Raw genomic sequence first — 12607 nt, 5'->3', positions numbered from 1 at the left:
AAATTGTGTTTTTCCATTACTTGCCTTGAATCTTCTGAATAATCAGCCTGTTCTCTTCCCCCCACACCCCCAGTATCAGTCCCTTTGATTCTCTTCATTTTGGATTGAAAACTTTTGATGAGGAAAGGAGTTAAGGTGGGGACCATATTATAGCATGATCGATATTACCACACTAAGAATTTTTTAACACTTAGGACAACATCTGGATTCATTTCATGCACATAGTATCTTTGCTCCTCTACCACCCTACCCTTATCTCCCACCTTCTCTATGGAATTAAAGGGAATACATTTTATTTTGGTCTGGTAAATTCCCAACTCCGTATGCTCCTGAAATTTAGTTTCCCACCCTGGCTAGCCCATTTCACACATCTGATACACCAAAACTAGTTTCCTACTTCACCACCAGTAAATACTGATGGACCTCAAGTCTGCCTAGCTGATTTCTGAGACTCATTAATAGGTTGATGTAATGGGTTTGTTTTTTGGTTTGGGGGGGTTTTGTGGAGAAATGAGGGTTAAGTGACTTGCCCAGGGTCACACAGCTAGTAAGTGTCAAGTGTCTGAGGCTGGATTTGAACTCAGGTCCTCCTGTATCCAGGGCCAATGCTTTATCCACTATGCCACCTAGCTGTCCTCGATGTAAAGTTTTTATGCACATGCACACACATTTTGGCCACAGCAAGTCTTGAGAACTGTCTGCTGCCTGATATATGGGTTATAGTTTGTATCTGTGGTGGGAATGCCTACATTGAAAAGAAGTATTGAGGGGACAGCTAGGTGGCACAGTGGATAAAGCACTGACCCTGGATTCAGGAGGACCTGAGTTCAAATCTGACCTCAGACACTTGACACTTACTAGCTGTGTGACCCTGGGCAAGTCACTTAACCCTCATTGCCCCACCAAAAAAAAAAAAAAAAGAATTTGCCTTTAAAAGAAAAAAAGTATTGAACTTTGAAGTTTGGAGTCATCATAACTCAAAAGTGAAAGATTATCAATAAGAGGGGGCAGCTAGATGGCGCAGTGGTTAAAGCACTGGCCCTGGATTCAGGAGTGCCTGAGTTCAAACCCAGCCTCAGACACTTGACACTTGCTAGCTGTGTGACCCTGGGCAAGTCACTTAACCCCCATTGCCTAAAAAAACCCAAAAAAACCCAAAACCCAAAACAAAAGATTATCAATAAGGAAATAGAAATGAGAAGTTTTTGTTAATGTAAGTCACAGAATTTCACAAATAGTTATCAAACATTTATAAAGTGCCTTCAGTATTGATATCCTATACTAAACTTAAAACCACTCTGTGATATACAGCAATTTCTGATCTGAGTGGAGCTATTCATTGAAGTAACATCTGTTCTAAGTGAAGACAAAACCTTGAAGAGGATAGAGTAGAAAAGGGAAGTGAAAGTGGATGTATACAGGAGAAAGAAAATCCTTTGATTGTTTGTCCCTAAGGGTTTACAGGAAAGGCCTTGGGAGATAACTCTTGGAGAATAGAATTTCAAAGAGATGTCACTTCCCAAACTAATGTTTGTTTTTCTCCAAAGCCAATGTAAATCTTTCTAGTACTTCTCCCAAAAACTAGCCTGCAACCCTGTGATTTAAGCTCGAGTTCCTAGGCTGGCATAAGAGGAATGATGTTTTTGTTTGTTTGTTTTAATGCATGTAAATAAATTTTTTAAATATTATTCCCCGCCCCCCAACCTCCGGCTCTGAACCCCTTGGCCAGGGTGCTGAAGCCTGTGGAGTCTTTCTCAGACTAATACTTGTAAATGTATGTATGTATGTAAAATATGTAGGATTGTGAGGGAAAATAATTATACTGAAATAATTATTAATTTTTTTAGTTCATATTCCCACCTCTCTTCCCTGCAACCCAAGAACTGATCAGTAGGGCTTTTTACAACACCTATGAATGTCATTTGGACATCTTCCATGGTGGTGGCAGACACTTAAAGCATTCATCTCCCCATTTTATATCTCCCTTTATGGTCACGTATTTGTAGAACAAAGTTACTGGCTTTTCCAAGAAATATAATTGTGTGTTTTTAATATTATATGTTACGTATTTTAATTACATTTCTTGTATAATTTTTACACCTATGTGGAAGACTTGTCAGAGGAGCACTCTTCAAGAGTAGCATTTAGCTCTGCTCAAAGTTTTTGGTTTTGTTTTTGTGTTTTATAGTCAATAACCAAGAAGCACAGAAGAATGGTTTTTTCCCGTACCTATAAAAGTCAATTGTGTGACTCTAGTATCTGCTGTGGAATATTATGCAGATTCTTAATCCGAGTCCAGAGAAGAGATGGACTTAAAATCCAAAATGAGACAGAATTTTTGGATGTGGTCAATATGGAAACGTATTTTGCTAGACTGTGGCTTTTTGTTATGAAGGGTTTATTTTTTATTTTTTAATTCAGTTGGACAGGGGGAGGGGGAGGGAAGGAAACCAGCATTTGTTACATAACTACTATGTATCATCTCATTTGTTCCTCACCATAACCCTAGAAAGTAAGTACTATTATTATCCCCATTTTGCAGTAGAGGAAACTGAGGCAAACAGATTGATGACTTGCCCAGTAGGTGGTGACTGAACTACCTACTCTCCTAGAGGAGGGAGAGATAAAAGCTTGTAAAAATAATTTTTTTTGTTTTGGTTTTTTTAGTGAGGCAATTGGGGTTAAGTGACTTGCCCAGGGTCACACAGCTAGTAAGTGTTAAGTGTCTGAGACCAGAATTGAACTCAGGTCCTTCTGAATCCAGAGCCGGTGCTCTATCCACTGCGCCACCTAGCTGCCCCCAAAATAATTTTTTAATGCAGACTAAGATATACTTTTGGATGAACAGTCATAAAGGTAGTCCATCATCAGTACTATCTCTTGGGCAAATACTGCAAATGTACAGTCAGTCAACTAGGCAGTTAGGTGCTACAGTGGATAGAGTATAGGACCTGGAGTCAGGAAAACCTGAGTTCAAATCCAGCCTCAGACACTTACTAGCAAATGAGGATAATAACAGCACCTGCCTCCCAGGGAGGTTGTGAGGACCAAATTTGTCAAGCTTTTAGCACAGTACTGGACACACAGTAATCACTATATAAATACTAGCTATTATTGGTGAAGAACTGAATAAATAGGAAGATGAGAACAAGATGGCCATCTGTCATTTAGGAAACTGAACAGGGGTTGGCCATCTTCTCAAAACCAAGACCCAGTAATCTTCCAGTGATACCACATGGCCTGGCTGCAAAATGTGGCCTGAATACTGGTCCCCAAAGACTTTAAACTGTAGGTCATAGAAAGGGCACGGTGGGTGTGAGTAGGCCACAGCATATCATCAACGAAGAATTCTGCAGGAGAAGCAGTATAAAAGATATCATCAAAGGAAGACATGAGCAGGAGGCAGGCCAGTCATTTACCAAGAAGGAGAGATAATTGATGGACAGCCCATCTGCCAGACTGTTCACACAAACACAATGGCAAGAGAACTGGAAGAGAGGTGTTTCTGGAGGACTTAGGACATGGACCAAAGTGATCCCCGAATGAGAAGGCGTAGATAGGTTGTGGTGGGTACGCCCGAAGCGATGGAAGTCTTACTAGCTTTGGCTTTGTGGTTCTATTTCTCAGTTTAAAATATAGTGCTATGCCATTTTGTATTTTATGTTGAAGGATCCTAATGGATGCAGTTAAAGTAAATTGCCCTATCAGAAGAGTGTCACCAGAAATGTGTTTTTAGCTTGTTCTTATTATATACATTTTTCAGTAATTAATGTCAGTTCCTACATATGGAATGAAAGGGAATCCACAATCTCCTGAGACACTTTGGGAATAGCCCTGATTGTTAGGAAGGTTTTCCTTATATTTGTTGGGATTCTGATTCTGCAACTAGCCCATTGCCCTCTGGGGCAAATAAAACAAATGGAATCCCACTTCCATAGAGCCACCAACCCTTCAAATTCTCTTCCCCAGATTTGTTGGGAGGATGATTCTTGTTCAGGTCCATGATGCATTTGATGACTTCTGAGAGTTTGGTGATTCTGGGGAATGTTCCAAGACAGTAATAGTGTTCCCACCACACCCCATCCTTCCATCCCATCTCATCTGGCTAAGTGTCCCAAGCCCCCTCAATGTGCTGATCACTTTTCTCTGGACACACTCCATCTTCTCAGGGTCCACCCTAAAATTTGCACCTAACCGTGTCCACAACACCCCCAATAAGACCTAACCAAGCCATTTGTACCATCAGTCTCATGTGAATCATTCAAGGCACCACCAATAATGGATATGTGTAGTTGAGGCATCAGAAAGCCAATCGCAGGGGCAGCTAGGTGGCGCAGTGGATAGAGCACCAGCCCTGGACTCAGGAGGACCTGAGTTCAAATCCAGCCTCAGACACTTAACACTTACTAGCTGTGTGACCCTGGCCAAGTCACTTAACCCCAATTGCCTCACCAAAAATAAAGAAAGAAACAGAAAGCCAATCACCACCCAGTGGCATCCTCTCCTAGTTCCTTTAGGCAATCCTAGAACACATAATGATGAGAATCTCCAAGCAACAGATACTCTTGGGAGTCGTGTGCCTGTTTCCATGGGTTGGCCAATGCTTGCAGATATAATGACCCCTGGCTCTTTTGACTTGGAAGGATTCAATATTGACTCAGATTGCTGATTATTGATTCACCATCATCACTCCCTACAGGACCAAGTTGTTCCAGGTTCTAAACAAGCAGAGAGAACATGTTTATAATCTCTGATGTTAGAATCTAGAGTAGGGTTGTTGGGCTCCTTTTTCCTACTTTGTGTAATTAAAAATCCCACAATGAGGGCAGCTAGGTGGCACAGTGGATAAAGCACTGGCCCTGGATTCAGGAGGACCTGAGTTCAAAGCCAGCCTCAAACATTTGACACTTACTAGCTGTGTGACCCTGGGCAAGTCACTTAACCCTCATTGTCCAACAAAACAAACAAATAAATAAATAATCCCACAATGTGTGGTTTAAAAACTCAGTTTTTCTATACAGTGATTTTTTAAAAATACACATTGTCTACTGAGCATCTCTGTCTCTCACCCCACATCTCCAGTTGCCAAACCTTGTCATTTCTTTCTCTACATCCTGTTCTCTCCACTCACACAGCCCTTTCCCTAGGTCAGGCCTTATCACTTCTTTTTTTTTTTTTTTTGGTGAGGCAATTGGGGTTAAGTGACTTGCCCAGGGTCACACAGCTAGTAAGTGTTAAGTGTCTGAGGCCGTATTTGAACTCAGGTCCTCCTGACTCCAGGGCCAGTGCTCTATCCACTGCGCCACCTAGCTGCCCCTGCCTTATCACTTCTCAGCTAGACTATATTGCAATTGCTTCCTCATTGATTTCCTTGCCTCAACTGGAATACTATTTAGAGTTAATGCCTGAATCCTTATGATTGAGAAGAACAGAATCTAAACTTGTGACATCTAGGAAAAGCTAGAAAAATTAAACAGGAATGAGAAGGTATCCTTCTCTTCCCCACCCTCCCCCACTCATTGAGAAGGTAAGAAAAACAAATCCATCACAAATATATGTAGTCATGCAAAACAAATTTCCATATTAGCCATCCACAAAAGAAGAAGAAAGGAAAAAGAGAAAATATAACATGCAGTCTTAAGTCCATCAGCTCTCTCAGGAGGGGGGCTGCATATTTCATCACAAATCCTTTGAAATTGATCAGAGATCCTAAGCCTTTCAAAACTGATTATCTTTACAATGTTGTTGTTATTGTAGAAGTTGTTCTACTGGTTCTATTCCCTTCTTTCTGCAGCAGTTCATACACATCTTCCCAGATTTCTCCGAACCCATTCCCTTCAATCATTTCCTTACAGCCAACAGTATTCCATCACACTCACATACCATAACTTGTTTGGCCATTCCCCAATGATGTGCCTCCCCAAGGGCAGTAGAGTTGGCCATTAAAAGATAAGGGGTAGCTTTGGAGATCACATTTTCAGTTGAATGATGAGATTGGAAGTCAGATTGAAGAGAGTCTAGGAGAGCAGAAGTGGAGTCTCTGATTAAAGATGGCTCTTTCAAGGTGTTTACCTGAAAAGAGATGAGATATGGATGGGATGACAGCCCGAGGGCATGGCAGGGTCTAAGAGTTTTTTTAAGGATAGGGGGAAAGACTTGGGCATGTTTATAGACAGCAGGAAAGGAGCCAGTAGATGGGGAAATATTGAAGATTAGAGAGAATGGAGAAGATAGTGTGGACAAACTTCTGAAGATGGGAGATAATGGGGTCAAGGGTGCATGTAGAGGGGCTGACCTTATCAAATAGAAGGCCTATTTCACTGCAAAAGACTGGAGCTGAGGACAAGGTTGGGGGGGGGGTGATGTCAGAGGGCTGAGAGAGGGAGAGAAGAGGAAGTTCTCTGGAAATGGCTTGTAATCTTTTAAGTATAGGGTGAGGTCCTGACTTCTACTGAGAGAGTTGGAGAAACAGAAAGCTTGAGAAGAGGAGAGAAAGTTTGGAATATCCACTGTGGTAAGTGGGATGGGAAATCAGGGAGGAGGAATGGGTTGCCTTGGTGGGGAAGTGGCCCATTTATAGTATTCTCACAGATTCTCTGAGAAAGAACATAACAAGACCTTGTAAAGTAGGAGCAATTTTCCCCCTAGGCAACTTTACCAGATCCCATTGATCATCATAGCATTCTTTTAAATAAGCAATTAAAAAAAAACATTGTCAAGTACTTACTATGGGCCAGACATCATGTTAAACCCTAGGGGATACAGATGTGAAAGATAGCCCCTGAACTCAAGGAGGGGTTAACACATCCAGAGGATTGGATGGGGAGGGACAGGCACTTTTTCCTGAAAGTTACCAGGCTGGTGAGTTGGGGATCCTAGGGAAACAGATCGACACATCTCCTTCAGCAATAATGACTGAGTTGATTTGATCATGGTTCCAGAACTGGATAAATGAGAGATGGAGGAGTGAGAAGTTGGGAAGAGGTAAACAAAATGCTTTGCAAGGCTGTTGAGAAGTTGGCATGGCTAGAATCTCAACCAGGTGGGGCAGTCATTAATTCTGGACACTTGGAGTCCCAGGGTGGCATTAGAAAGATGAAGGAGTTAAAATCTCCGGGGCATGATTGCTGACCCCAACAGTATTGTCTCTTTTTTTGGAAACGATGAAACCTCAGGTCCTAGAAGATCACGGGTGGGTCATGGGAATAGAATCAGATCTCTGGCCTCCCAGGATAACAGCTTCTATACCAATCCATCCAGTCAAGTGATAGATGAGTTACCTGCTCACCTGGGTTAAGTATCACATGGTAGCAGCTGGTTGCCTTTTGCCCCACAGCCATTTCTGGAGGAATAGGGGAGAAGTCAGAGGAGGACTGGCTAGCAGCAACCTGACTCTGACCTTTATAACCCTTCCCTGCCACCTGCCATCTTCTCACCAAGTCTAAAACTGTGGCAGCTGTTTGCAAAAGACTTGTATGTTTGGAATTCTGCACCTTTGGAAAGGTAGGTAACCCTTTAGAGCTTCCCTGCTAATTAAAATTCACTGGATTCGTCCCATTGCCAGTGTACCACCCTCGCTTCTGGCCTCCCAAAGTTTTGTGCTATTTCAGAGTCCAATGGAAAAAACAAAAAGAAATTTGATAGTTTGAGATTCCATCAAATTAAAAGGAAAAACTTTAGGATATGAAGATAGGATTATAATCCTCAAACCTGTCTGCAAATAGAGAATTTATAGGAAAAAAATTTGGTCTCAATCCTTTTTGGTGATAGTGATGGAGCTGAGAGGGGTGGAGGGGGGAATTCCAGAATTTGGGGAGGAGGGGGTGGGCAAGGGGATAAGAAGCCTCAAACTTGAATGACCAGGCGTACTGCATGTTGCTTCAAAATGTGAAAAGGAAACTAATGAGGAAGATTACTATGCACCCCTATAGAAAGAACTGATAAAAAGAACACCTGTGGATTGTACATATATAACTTGGTTGCGTTCTTGTGGAGGGGGGAGGAAAGGGGTGGAGGGAGGGAGGGAGGGAGGGAGGGAGAAAAATTTGGAACTCTTAATCTTATGAAAATGAATGTTGAAAATTACCCTTACAGGGGCAGCTAGATGGCACAGTGGATAGAGCACCAGCCCTGGAGTCAGGAGTACCTCAGTTCAAATCCGGTCTCAGACATTTAACACTTACTAGCTGTGTGACCCTGGGCAAGTCACTTAACCCCAATTGCCTCACTAAAAAAAAAAAAAAAAAGAAAATCACCCTTACATGTAACTGGAAAATAAAATAAATGTTTATTGCTGAAAAAAATGTGAAGAGGACATACTAAGATTTTTTAAAAATAATAAAAATAAGGGAGGGGCCGGTCCCAAACAGAAACTTTGAGGAGCAGTGGCAGAATTACAAGAGATGACTGCAATGCATCAGATTAAGAGACTTCATTCAAGTCTGCATAGTTGGGTTAAAAAAAAAAACACCCAAACAACCCTTAAGCCAGATAAAAACACATTTTAAAAGGGCATGTGAGTATTTTGTTAGGTTTCTTCTTTCAGAGGCAGAATAATATTACATAGAATTTATGGAGGGGAGAAGGAATGTAGAAGGGGTTTAATTCCATTATCCCCATTCCAGAATCTAAGGCTAATTTCTTCCCCTCCCCTCCCCTTCTCTCCCCTCTAGCTGATAGGAAATTTTTCCTTGCTTCTTCCATAGATTTGCCTTTATGCTCTGTTCTGTTACAGAGCAAGCTTCTCCTATGTGACTGTCTTTTAAATACTTGAAGACAGTAAACACATCCCTTCTCCACCCTGAGACTTTTTCTCCAGACTCAACATACCCGGTTTAGGTGTTTTTCCCATAGCATGAAATCAGCCCTGGTGTGCCTAGCTAACAAGTGCTACAGCCGACTTGAGTATCAGGAAGCTCTGAGTTCAAATGCAGCCTCAGACACTGAGCAGCTGTGTGATTCTGGGCAAGTCATTTAACCTCCGTCTGCCTCAGTTTCCCCAGATGCAAAATGAGAATAATAATAGCACCCACTTTCCAGGGTTATTGTGAGGATCAGTCAGTTAACATTTATTAGGAACCTCCTAAGAGCCAGACACTGCGCTAAACACTGGGGATACAAAAAGGCAAAAGTCAGTCTCTGACTTCAAGGAGCTTACAGTCTAATGAGAGAGACAACATCCAAACATGTACAAACAGGATAAATAGGAAATAATTATCAAAGGGAAGGCACTGGAATTAAGAAGGATTGGGGGTGGATAGAGCACCAGCCCTGGAGTCAGGAGGACCTGAGTTCAAATCCGGCCTCAGACACTTGACACTTACTAGCTGTGTGACCCTGGGCAAGTCACTTAACCCCTATTGCCCTGAAAAAAAAAAGTTAAAAAAAAATTTAAAAAAGGATTAGGGAAAGTTGAAGAAAGTGAGATTAAATAATATTTGTAAAGTATTTCATTGACCTTAAAATGCAGTATAAATGCCAGCTATTATAATTATTATTGTTACCTCTCTGGACACTATCCAGGTACATGATTCCTGTACCTGAGCTCAGATACAGGAGGTGCAGTCTGAAGTGGGCAGAGGGCAGATAGCTCCCCTAGCCTGGGCCAGTGCCTTCCCCAGGTCCAAGACTGTCATTTGTTTGTTTGTTTGTTTGTTTGTTTTTTCAGGCAATGGGGGTTAAGTGACTTGCCCAGGGTCACACAGCCAGTAAGTGTCAAGTGTCTGAGGCCGGATTTGAACTCAGGTACTCCTGAATTCAGGGCTGGTGCTTTAACCACTTCGCCATCTAGCTGCCCCCCAAGACTGTCATTTGGACCATTTTTTCCTGCTATCTCACCCTCCTGACTTACTGAGCTTGCAGTCCACTAAGACCCCCTGCATCTTCTGCATCTTCTTTCAGAAAAAGCTCGGATAAGTCTCTCTCAGCTGTCTTCTGCTGGGATACTTCTCTAATGTTCCAGAACTATTGGGGGGTTTTGTATTACAAATTAGTCACTTTATACTACCTAATAATCATTCAGTTATTGTTCCAAAACCAAGGATGGGGTCAAAACCATAGATATGAACAATTAGACATTTTCCCTGGCCTCTGCCCTAAATTTTGATTAAATCGGCACTGAGGATAGTCTAGTTCAGCCAGAAAGGATAGAATCACTTTAATTTTATGGTAGTTAATTCATACCCCCAACATCCCGCAGCTAAGAGAAACCATTCAACTGGATGGCTACTAGACAAATTACCAAGTTTTATGCTTTTCCATCCTAGTGTATCCAGTGGCCTGTAGGGACACCTGACTGAATGGCCCAAGTGCAGTCTCCTCTGCAAACCTGGCTGGTACCAGAACAGCCTTCTAGAGAGGAGTAGAATTATTTATTGTTCAGTTGTTTTTCAGTTGTGTCTGACTCTGTGACCCCATTTGTGGTTTTCTTGGCACAGATACTGGAGTGGTTTGCCATTTCCTTCTCCAGCTCATTTTACAGATGAAGAAACTGAGACAAACAGGCTTGGCCAGGCTCACACAGCTAAGTATCTGATATCTGATTTGAACTCAGGTCCTCCTGGGTTTTTTTGTTTTTTGTTTTTGCAGGGCAATGAGGGTTAAGTGACTTGCCCAGGGTCATACAGCTAGTAAGTGCCAAGTGTCTGAGGCTAGATTTGAATTCAGGTCCTCTTGAATCCAGGACTGGTGCTTTATCCACTGTACCACCTAGTTGCCTGATATTTTTGAATCGATTTCCTTTGTGCTAGAGGGGTCCATGTGCCAAAAAAAAGGGCAAAGATATCCTACAAAAGGTGCCACACTTAAGAAAAATCTTTCAGGTATTTTCCAGGTACAATTAAGTATTGTGATAACAGGCAAAACCAGCAAGTGTGGTGCTACCCCCTCCCCCCCTTTAAAAAAAAAAGCTTCCACTAGTTTTAGTACACAGTGATATATAAATAATATAGCCACATTTTATATGCAACTCCGGGTGTGGCATTTCTGTATGATTCAGACAGAATAATATGAGTTTGTATAGATGGAAATGGGCATTTGGGTGGAGATTAAGCAAGGACAGAATTATAATGCAGAATGGGTGGAGGGTAACACCTCTTTTTACGTAGACAAAGGCTATTCACAAGGTCCATATCCAGAATGCTGTGGATTTATTTGACTCTATTACTAAGTGTAGGACCTATAATCTTAAAGTCATATGCTGTTTCCAGATTGGAAAAAAAAAATGACATCCCAGTTAAGAATTGCCAGCCAGTCAAATAGGCTTAGAGCTGCATTGTTCCAAAGAGAAATTTGTTTTCTAGAGAGTAAGTCAAACAAATGTCATATCCCCCAGGTTCCTGTAAATAATTGGAAGATGATGTAAATCTAACCGGTTTTATCATTTTGTTTTGTGGATTCTTGATAAAGAGCAGCCGTTCAACCGGAATCACTTGAAATTTGTTGTTGCCCAGCCATTTTCGTTCCTGAGCCCATTTGGGGTTTTCTTTGCCAAGACACTGGAGTGGTTTGCCATTTTCTTCTCCAACTGATTTCACAAATGAGGAAACTGAGGCAAAAACGGTTAAGTGACTTGCCCAGAGTCACACAGCTAGTCAGTGTTTCAGGCCAGTTTTGCAGTCAGGAAAATGAATTTTCCTGACTCCAGGCTAGGCACTCTATCCACCGAGCCACCTAGCTACCCTAATTGACCAGTCATTAAGTCCTCCTACTAACAGGATGAAGAGTCATGCTGCCCCCTCCCCCCATGTTACTTTCATTAATTTATTGCTGTGTCTCACTTGCAGGTTCTCCAACAAGGGATGGGTTAGTGACCCTCCTTGGCTGTGACCTCCCACAATCACTGTACTGACAGATTTCTTGCATATCTTCAAGAATTTGCCTTTAGGGTGCTGAGATCGGTTCTGTCGATGGCAATTAAACATCGAGTGGGAATTGCAAACTTTGTAGCCAGGTTAAAGACTTTGCAGACAATTTAAACCCAAATCTCTGATTAACTAAAAGGTGACCTAGAGAGAGATGAAATTCATTGTATGGGGATGGGGGGGAAGAGAGAGAAAAATATCTGTGCCCTAAGATGTAGAATCTTTGCTCTTTTGCCCCTTTGTGTCTCACATGGTCCAAGCAGAAATATACACAAAGCAGAATTGGGCAGGACAGCCAGGCAATAAGCATTTAGTAAGCACTATGTTCCTGGCACTAAAGAAAGGCGAAAGACAGCCCCTGCCTTCAAGAAGCTTATAGGCTAATAGGGGACCCCACAGCAAAAGAGCTATCTACGAGGTCAGTAGGAAATGATTGCCCTCAGAGGGAAGGGGCTAGAATTAAGAGGGGTTGGGAAAGCCTTCCCACAGAAGGTGGGATTTTAGAAGGAAGTCAGGCAGGTCAACTGTCAGAGCAGAAGGAGATGGTTCTAAGCATGAGGGAGAGCCAGAGAAAATGCCCAGAGAAAAGAGGTGGAGGGTCTGGTTTGTGGAATAGCCGGGAGGCCAGTGAGCACAGAGCACCAGGGAGTATGTGTCTGGGAGTCAAGTGTGAGAAGGCTGAAAAGCTAGGGGACAGTTAGGCAGTGAAGGGCTCTGAATGCCAAAACAGAGGATTTGGTTGATCT

Source organism: Dromiciops gliroides, chromosome 3 (genome assembly GCF_019393635.1).
Source record: "Dromiciops gliroides isolate mDroGli1 chromosome 3, mDroGli1.pri, whole genome shotgun sequence".
Classification (NCBI taxonomy): domain Eukaryota; kingdom Metazoa; phylum Chordata; class Mammalia; order Microbiotheria; family Microbiotheriidae; genus Dromiciops; species Dromiciops gliroides.
Note: the sequence above shows the minus strand (reverse complement) of the source record.